Raw genomic sequence first — 10,334 nt, forward strand, 5'->3', positions numbered from 1 at the left:
AGAAACTAGCTTTGAAGTGAGGCCCAAAGTAAGAAAAAACCCACAACAAAACCTTTAATGTTTTATCTGCAGGTTTGCTGACCAAATCCATCTGCTTTATTTGACAACTGATAAAGACTGGCAGGTGCTCTAATGAGCCGGCTTTGGCCGCACTTGCAGATCATCCTTTTGAAACCCGCAGCAATGTCGTTCTCCAAATAGCTGAAAGACATGATTGACCTCAATGTCAAATGTCTCAGTGGATGTGTGCATGACCGTTCTTGCGAGCATGTGTAAAGCACCCTCCCGCACCCGCCTTGCTGCAGCTCCCTGACCCCTGCTCCTCCTCGCCCTACACACATGCACTCCCTGCCACTGTATTTTGGATTTTCTCTCTTCCATTTTGGCTCCCCGCAACAGGAATTCATCTGTAAGAGTCCACATCTGAATGACAACTTGAAAAATGGCCCATGCCAATCCCTGGGCCCGGGCTACAAGGGGAGAAAGGAGCTGGCCAGTGCCCAGGTCTCTGGGTGCTGTTCTTATGTAGGCAACAGAGCTTTATCATTAAAAAAGCAAGATCTATGGTAAGAGGAAGGATAAAATCAAATCACAGGTCCTGAAGAGTAACTGAGGTTGGAAGGGACCTCTGAAGGTCACCTGCTCCATCCCTTCCTCAAAGCAAGCACAGTTTCAAAGTCAGCATCTTCAGGATCAATATTGTCTGAGGCCAGCTCCTGCACTTTCGTCTCTCTGCTCTGTAGGTACCAGCTGGGAATACCTTTTCTTTCTCATAGTCTGTGAACAGCTTAATCAGGTTAAAATTAGAGCAATTGTTCCCAACTTTTATCTAGCTTCTCAGCTTCTATTTTTGACTTGAAGAAGGACTTCTGTACCCAAACGCTTGTTTGCTTTTTCAACTGTATCAGCTAGTCTGATAAAAATGCTACCTCCTCCTGCAAATCTTGCTGGTATTCTTAGACTCTCCCAGCAAGAGCATTATCTTCAGTGACAGTTTTGACTCAGCAGTGACCAGAGAAATTTTGTCCCTGAAATTACGTACATTTTATCTCAGACAAGCTGCTGAAGTTGTTATTGGAATAAGCAGACTAATCCAAGATTCAATAATGCTATCTGAAGGCTTAAATGGTACAGAAATTCAAAGAGATACTGAAGTAGACTAGACAGTGCAAAAGCAGTGATTGTTTTGAATGTAGGTGAAATTAATTTGTCCCAGTTATCCAGCCCTTTTTTTGATGGGGTGATAAAAGTTCACACTTTTTTGCTGCTAAAGTTGACAACATGTTTTGTTTGCCATTCCAGGAGAGAGGGGGAAAAAATTAGGAGAGCAGACTAAAAGAAACAGGGTTGGGCAGAGATGTCATCGGTAAGATGTGCTTTGCCTAAAGTTGACTTATCTTAATTACGGTAAATGATTAAAGGACATTACTTCATTCTAATCCCTATACTGACAGTTTCCTCTTAAAAGTAAAAGCTAAACAGCTGACAGAAGAGCAATGCAATTATCTTTAAATCAGTCTTCACAACCAAAAATAAAATCAGAAAACCTTGTCAGTTGTTAATTTTTACTGGGAATATTATGGGAGACCCGGAGTAGATATTTTGCTGTGTAGTCCTGCTGTTCCTGACGTGACTAGGCACACACACCAAATTTTTCACTATAGTGTAATCTTGCTGTGTTGAATCAAGTCAGAAACTTAAAAAAGCTCCAACCGTAACACCCTGAGCAATCCTTGACCCTTGCAATTACATTTTCAAATGCTTGGGAAAAGAAAAACTAGCTAGGATGAGCTGTTCAGGCTGCCCTGAAAGGAATGCAGATTCCATCAGTGTCCATTTGCATCAGTCAGTGGAAATGACCCCAAAAAAATGTTCTCAGAATTAATTGCTGGTGCTTCACTTATCGGATTAACCACACTTCTTCCTGGTGCCATGTTACTATAGGTTATGATTTAGACCAGTGGATTCGTTCATCCTGGGCCCAGTCCATCCGCCAAAGAGTTGATAGCGTGACCGCAAGACAAACAAAGGGCAGGAGAAAGGACCTGTTCTTGGCATTTATAGAAGGGGATGTGAGGCACATCTACAGGTAGCAGAGCTCATCTGCTCATCAGCACAGAAGGCTGTGCAGGTCTGGGTGGCGGAGTTCAGCCACAGGGCTTGTGGATTCCTCAGGCAAAGCCTTCAGCTCTTGCAGACTTCCCAAGGAGAAAAAGAGCCCACATTTTCTCGGACGCAGACTGACGGTTACTTGACAGCTCTGGATTTCCTCGTTTTCCACCTCTCCTCTCTGCTTAACTTTCCCTTTAAAAATGAAGAAAGCCTAACATCAGGAAAAAATCAATTCTTGTGGTTCACGACTAGGCTTAAAATGTAAGAGCTGTATATAAGGACGAGGGATTTCTCTCCTGCTCCGGTGTGGATTAGCTGGGGATTCCTTTAACGAGCCTGGTCACAGCAAGCCACCTCCCTTTGGCCCTGTTATGGCTTCCTATTGCCCTGCATCTTCTGGTCCCTGCTTTACCCAAGTAAACGTGGTACTGTACCTTCACACGCATAGACCTCAGATCCTCTTCCCCTCTTTTAGAGTGGCTACTTTTGAAAAGAAAGCCTGCAACTACTCAGGCAAATTCAGAACAAGAGGGAAGGGAAAAATTAGGGGTAACGTGGCTATCGTGGGGTAGGAAGCAGGCTGAGGCTCCTCAGACAGGAGACGACCGATTCCATTCTGTGACAGGCATAAGCCTGCCACGGAGGACATGCCCAGAGGTTAATGGGATCAATGACAGGGGAGGGCTTTGCTGGTAGAGGTCTGTGGGTGAAGCACCTAGTACCAGCCCTCTCCCAGCTCAGGGCACCGGTGCTCGGCCATCCTGGGGTCCCTTGAGCAAGGCATGGTGGTGACCCCCAGGCTCTGCCTGGGTTTGTCTCCTTGCTGGACCCCGGGGTGAGGAGAGAGCCAGCACTGCCTGGTGCTCAGCACAAGTCTGTACCTCCGTCCTCCAGGCCGCCCCAGTAACAAAAACTGAGAGCAAACCACCTACATTTGCCAGAGGGCATTTTGATTTGCTTTGGCACTAGTGGTAGCGGCGTGTTTTTTTTTTCTTAGAAACACGTACACATGGTCTTTACGACCAATCCTGTCCCATGTGCATCAGTCCCGAGAAATTAATGTGGTAGCGGGCGGATCAGTGGAAGCAGCCTAACTGTTCAAACCTGAGTCTATCCGCAGGCAAGGTTCATGGAGGTTGGGGCCCCACATCCTAACTGTCCAATAAACCAGCCTAGAAGATCCTATCACAGGCTTTGACGGAGGTTTGTTTCATAGCTGGGCACTTTTATCCTGACAGGTAAAATGGTCTCGAAGGAAGAAAACAATGACTAAGCACAGACTTCCACAGGAAGAGATGCCCACACCTTTATGCAAAAGCTGCAGCTTATTTTTTTCTTTTTTACAAGTACCTTCAAGTCAGAACAACAAAGTTGTTCCACACACTGATTCAGACTTTAAATGCTTTCCTGGTGATGACTGCTTTGCCACGACTGACCCTGCTAAGTAAAGGGACTTTATTTAATGTAGCCCTTGATAAATACCACATCGTGTCCTCAAACAACAGAACTGTGTTACCAACCTCATGTCAGTTAGCCTCATTTTACATCTACAGACGGCAGTGTACTAAAATACCACACCGTGTCCTCAAACAGAACTGTGTTACCAACCTCATGTCAGTTAGCCTCATTTTACATCTACAGACGGCAGTGTACTAAACCTCACATCTGTTACATTGGTGAGATGCTCTTCTATTTTATATAAAACCTGTGTTTTAGGAGAATTACGTTCAATAATCCAGCTGCAGCTCATGAGCAACAAAATTATATATTATGTAAACCTTTATCCAAACAAATAGGCAAACCAAATAATCCTACTTCTCTTTAATTGAGTAAGCAAACTGCAGAAAGAAGGTAGCAGTGATAATAGGCTAAAGGTAGCAGAAGGAAAGGTGCCTGTTAAATAACACCTTGTCAACCAAAGAAGGAGACCTGCGAGAGACTGTGTTTGAGTTAGGAGAACTGGATGTACATGTTTACACACATATCTGGAGGAGTAGTGTCAACGGTGGCGAGGTCCGTTTACTTTGATGTCTACTGGAACCCCAAGTAAAAAGCAAAACAAACAAGAGATGCAAATCTGAATTTTTATACTACAAATTAACCTGTTACTATAGGATTTGAGCCTCCTGTGGTGTAATTCTGGCTGTAATTACATAGGAACAGCATTTTGTGGTAGCGTCAGGACAAATACTACCTGTGTTAGGTCTTGAGCAAACATGCATCGAGAAGTGTAGGTGTTCTCCAAATTCCCACGTCCACATAACAACAGGTAGTCGATTTTATTGGGAGCTGTGGGCACCCAGCGACTTGGAGAAGTTGTGTTTTGAATGTCCTCTGGTGGCTCCGGCCACCGGAGGGTTCCTTGCCCCCAGACCCGCCGCAGTTGCCGAGGCCGGCAGAGCCGGGCTGCCCAGGCGGGAGGGCTGGCGAGAGGCACTGCCAGCTGGGCCACCAGGCTGCAGGCATGGAGCGGGTCTCGGGCTTGGTCTTCTTTAAAGCAGTTGTAGCTCACTGACAATGATTTTTAATAACTCGTTTAATGCTTGTAGTCATTAACTTTTTTGGAATGTGATGTGTCATGGAGGAGTGTAAACTCGCCGACTGTCTCCTGGAGGGAGGAGGAGGGAGAGGGGGAAATACTGTGGGCTGCGTTTGAATACGTCCAGCCGTGGTATTTACTCCTACACCCGCTTATGTCATTTGCCTCGGAGCAATTCTCTTTGGATTTTGTACAGCTCCAATTTAGAGCTTATGCCAGCAAATTAGCATTTTGGGGGCAAGAAACATTCTCGGTGAAAATTACTTCTCTCTGGGTTGCACTTACAGGCAAAGACGGACCCAGCCTGGCTTTGTGCTGCGTGCTGGGCATCTCTCCCACCCAGAGAAACCAAGGTGTCTGGGCGAGCAGTGCTCAAAACTCGGGCACAGGCACAGGCACAGTCCTTGAAGGTTTTCAGAGCTGGCCCTATTGAATCCTTCCAGCAGCAGTTGCAAAATTAGTCTATATGTTTTAATAATTAACAGCAGTGATAAAAGTCTACAAGGTATCTCTAAGTTAATGTAAGACCTTGTCTGCTTAAATAAAGTTTGTAAACTAGATCTCTGTTTTTCCATCTGCTTTTTGATCCGACGCCTATCTTAATATAGTAATCAGCAACAAGCAGGAGGGTGTATTAACATGTTCCATTTGTTAGCATCGCTACAGGCGAGAAAATACTTGAACTTTGAGAAAAGAAGCAAAACCAAAACAATAGAGTAAGATCAAAGTGAAATCTCTGACGATTTTTCTTTTACAGAGAGTTTCCTTCTTTTCCTCCTCATATTTTCCAAGATGTTTCTGCTGTTGGAGGTTACCCTTCGCTGTTTTTTGGAGAAAGATGACACAGAAACGTTGGTACAAGCATTAAAGCGATCCCGAAAGGGAGTTCATGTAGGACCAGATCTGAGGACAAAATCTTGGCTTCAATCAACACCAACTGTTCTGCTGCCCTTGCTTTGCACAGGGGAGCTCCAGCTGTGAAGCCAGCGCGGCAGCAGCAGCTCTGCAGGTACGGCATGTAGGGCATCCGCAAGATCCACTGGAGAGGGGAGCTTCACTGAGGGTTCGGCTTTTTCGTCTTTCAGATACCATGTGGCAACACAAATGAATCAAAGTTCGAAGGTCAGATCGCTTTCCAGCTGTGCCTGCCCCACAGCAAGGTGGATGAATCCAGCAAAGCAACAATTTCCACTAAAGCCAATTGCTTCCAAGTGTCGGGACTGAGCATGCAACCTTTCTGAGGCTGAGCCCGCAGGCAGGAGGACTCACCAAATCAGTGGATCCTAAGTGAGTACCACATGCTAGCCATCTTGATTTTGTTGCGAAAACGGAACCAGTAAAGTACATGTTATAATTACCTACAAAATTTTGAGGTAGAAGAAATGGGTGGTACTTTCAGCTGGGATGCTGGATTGGCAATAGGAAATCAGAGTTCTTTTTTCTCTGCTATTGGCCTGACACAAAGGCAAATCATTCTGCATCTGTTCTAAAAAATGCATAGAATGAAACTGTGTCCTTCTGGGAAGGGCACGGAAATCTGCTGAGGGGAAAGGCAGTATCTAAATGCTAAGGGATGTCATGATCATGCAGTAATACGAGGGCAGGACTTAGGCTGATGTCCTGGGAAACACAAAACATTCTACTGATCCCAGGTTTCTGATCAAGATGTTTTGATGGTTAAATATGAAACACATGAAGTGCACACAAGTGCTTTCAAATGAGTAGCAGCCTGAGAAGTTACAAAGCAAACAACTGCAGTAAAATTCAAAGAAGAAATACACTGCAGAATCCAGTAATGGGCTCAAACTATTTTAGAAGAGAACAAGGTAAAAATCAATTAAGTAGGCTGTTAATTACCTGGCGCATGTTTAACTCCAGCTGCAAAATAATGACTTCTTGAGCAGCACCCACCTCAGGTGATTCACATCATGCTACCCTACACTACAGTAAGTCTTCAGATAAACGTGGCTGCTGGTAGGAGACCAACTAGTAGAGTTTGAGGAGAGCAGCTCTGCTGGGAAAACTGGGGCTGGGCAGGCCTTGGTGGTACTTGTTAGAAGGATCTCTTGCCCCTCAGCTCTCTGATGGGTTGTGCACTGCAACTCTCAGGCACGTGAAAACCTTGCTGTGGTCTCTGAAGGGCTGGAAAGGTTGGTAGTGCATTTCTGTTGACCAGAGGGTGTTAGTTGATGTAGGCTGTGATGGAGGTGGTGGTGTTACTGTTGTGCTATGGATGGAAACCTGAGGCTTGAGGAGATGTAGCCCAGAACGGGAGCTGCAGAGGCAGGAGTTACCCTGATGCTCCACTAATGGAAGTGTCTGCTGGGAGCCTCGTATGTGGTATGGCTGTCTTTGTGGTTTCACCTGCGGGTCTGTAGGCCTGCATCTGTATGTTGGAGCTAATGACCACAGTCAGCTCTGTTCTATGGAGAACCGATACAGTTGCTTGGCTCCTGCTAAGCTTAAATGCTGCTTTTTCCTAAGCAAAGCTGTGAGTTCTGTGTGCTTTGGGGGCTGCGAGAAACACCTAAAATACAGGGACCATGTAGATTAAACCTATAACCTTTCCTACTTTCTTTAGCCATTTCCTCTGGTTCACTCGTATTTGATTAGTATTGAGAATTTTTTTCTTTTCTATCCCTGTCACTTAGGTGTTTGACTATTGTATATTGCAGGGCGAAGCCCTTTCACTCAACTATAACTTAAAGAAAAAAACAAATCCCCCAATATTCCATCAAACAGTTAATCTCAAAGTTGTCTTCTAGGATCTCACTATCTTCTCCCCGTCATGGTGAGATTTTGATTCCCTTGTTAAAATCTAGTTTGCTGGTAACTGCCATCTGTCCAACCCTTACAACTTCTTGTTCAGGTATGCTTTATTTCAGTGTTCATTTTAATTGCAGTCTCAGGTTACCTGACAATTGTTGCTTGACTTGTCCTGGCACCTACGCAAAGGCCCCACCTAGGGCTAAGGTATGAGAGAAAATAAAGTATAATCTGATTCCATGGCAATGGGCTCATGTGAAAATGGTACCGCTGCCATTTTGCAAGCTTTGGCAAAACATGAGCTACATGAAGGGGGGACTTGGGTCTTTTGTTTCCTTTTTGGGGACAGTATCAGGGAAAGACTTGAGATACACAGACAGGGAGAGCGTTATATTATATTGCAAGGTCTGCTTCCTTAATCACTCGCGAAGAGAAACCTATATTCTCATTTTTGGCTATCCAAAGTCATTTCAAAATAAAGAATAAACTGATAAATCAACTTGACTTCACATAGTGTTTTGACTGCAAGCGTACTCTGTGGCTGTCAGGCAACCTACAGGCTCCATTTTGCAGGGTCTTTTCCTTTACTTCCAGTGAACGCCAGTTTTCCCTTGTCCAGGTCCAATAGCTGTTGGTGTTACCTGCCGCTCACAGACGGAGTTGATCTCAGAGTGACCCACCCTCCTACAAGGCTGCCTCTGTTTCTTGGAGCCGCAGCAGAGGATTCCCATAGTTCTCGGAAAACCCCAAAATCTCTCAGGTACCAAATAGCGATAAAGTAGGTATATTATACTGAAAACACTAGGTGCTGCAAATAGTATTTTGTCTCTTTAATGCAGCTCGAGGTGTTATTTGTCTCTTAGTCTCTCAGCCCCTAGAACAGCCCTTGGTTGCATTTTCAAGCTTTGTGCCTCACTGAAGGCAAGATGTGCAATTCTTCATTTTGAAGTGCAATTAGCACTTTGAAAATAACACCTGACTCCAAGTTTTTCTGAAAAATAAGTCCCCAAGCATCGTGTGACTTCACAGGATCGTTATAGCCAGTGAGACTGCCTATTTGTAATGCAGTCAAAATATCTTTAAGTGCAATATGGGCCTTTCGGATCTACCCACTGCTGACCTGTGGGTAGTTTTCATGCTTTTTGCATTGTGTGCTGGGTAGAAGAAGGAGAAAGTTTAGGAAATGTTATTGCTTCATGCGATATCTTAATACATATCTACCACCCACTGTGCATATCTAATGCACTATCTACCACCTAGTAGAGCCTGATATTGCACCAACAAATTTAACAGCAGTTTGGAAGAAGAAAAATAACTTCTTGTCTCATGAGTAGGCCTAAGCCTCCCTCCCCTCTGTTGGGCAGATCCACTGAAGCCTTACTTGCCCTGCCAGGTGTGAGGTGTTCACTTTTTGTTCATTTATGCTTGTGACTACTGAACTGATCCATCCTGATATGCTTTGCATCATCTTTGGAAAGCTAAGGCTCTGTTTTCCCCAAGTTGCTTGCATTCCCTAGATCTCAACTGATTTCAGCAGAATAGTGTCTGTATGGCTGAAAAGATGCTGTATACAACTGGCAACAATTAAATTAGGCTGTGTGAACTAACCTTTGTGTTGTTAGGTTTACTGTTTATGCTTACGGTTGCATTGATAAACTATAGGTGTCAGTTGTTCCAAAATTAAGCATAGTACTTTTGCTCCAGGTAGCAACTTGATGTGAAAGGCTTGGTGGGTGATTAGTTAATAATATCATTTAGTTGGTTTCAGTAATTTAAATATTGTTAGCAGCTGAAAAAGAGCCTATTGCAAAGTAGCTACTCTAAGGATGCTTAGTCTCTTTGTGAAGTGCTTTTGAGATCTACTGATGAAAGTTAGGTGGTGTTACTATTATTGTTGTGTCATGAAATCTGGGCGTATACTACAAAATATTTTCTATGAGTACTCATTTGAATTTGGATTTTAAACAGTCTGTTCTAGCCAACTTGTATTTCTTCAAGCTCGCTTTCACAAATTTTGCTGGCTGGTAAGCTTACAGGGTATACATTTTAAGTCTGAACTCTGCAAACCTTTGCTTTGTGAGTCTGATAGTTGAGGTGACTGTTACACAACCAGAAAACAACAACAATGCCATGCAAAGTGTGACAGAGGAAGATCAATCTTTATACAGTGATGTAGTAGCTAACAAACAGGGGTGGATAAACCCACCTGTGGAGCTTTCCAGTCAGAAATGAACCCAAGCATCTCTCCTAGGTTAAAGGTGGGTAAGCTCTGCTGGCCGATATTTATTAGCTTGCCCCTCTAAGGAGCCGTGGCTGCTGTCCTTCCCGGAGCAGAGCTCATACAAAAAGCCTCGGGTCCCTGTTGCGCCGTGTGCTTTGCATGACTGGGAAGGAGGATCCCTGTCTGTTCAGTGAAGTATTGCAAGTCCTGCACATGCAAACAGGGCAAAACATCATAATTAGTCACATTTCAAGTCTTTTGCTCTTTAGGCAGCAAAATCTGCGTGGAGAAACCACAAGGGCTTGGTCAGGTCCAAATAGCTGTGTTTACTGAATATACACAAATGTAGGAGGCTAGAGACCTGCACCGATGAGCTGGTTGGTTTCTGGCACCTTCAGCCACAGAGCTGTGGAGGGTCTGACCGGCTATTTAAAAGCAGAGTACGTGAGTAAGAATGTTATGTATTGGGTGTTAGTGGTGTTTTTGAAACCCATAGCAGTAGGGCACCAATGTAATTTAGTCTTATTTTGAAGCTCCCTTGTGTTTCCAGAACGATACAAATGAAGGCACCCTGTGTGCACCCAGAGGTTCTGACTTCTTATTTTCACTAGAAGTGGTTGCTCTGCTCTTGTCCGGTAATACAGGTCTGCCACAGAAGACCCTCACTGTGCCCTCTTGGACAAACTGTCTGCCTTC

This window comes from Cariama cristata, unplaced genomic scaffold, assembly GCF_000690535.1.
Source record: "Cariama cristata isolate BGI_N322 unplaced genomic scaffold, ASM69053v1 scaffold8427, whole genome shotgun sequence".
Classification (NCBI taxonomy): Eukaryota; Metazoa; Chordata; class Aves; order Cariamiformes; family Cariamidae; genus Cariama; species Cariama cristata.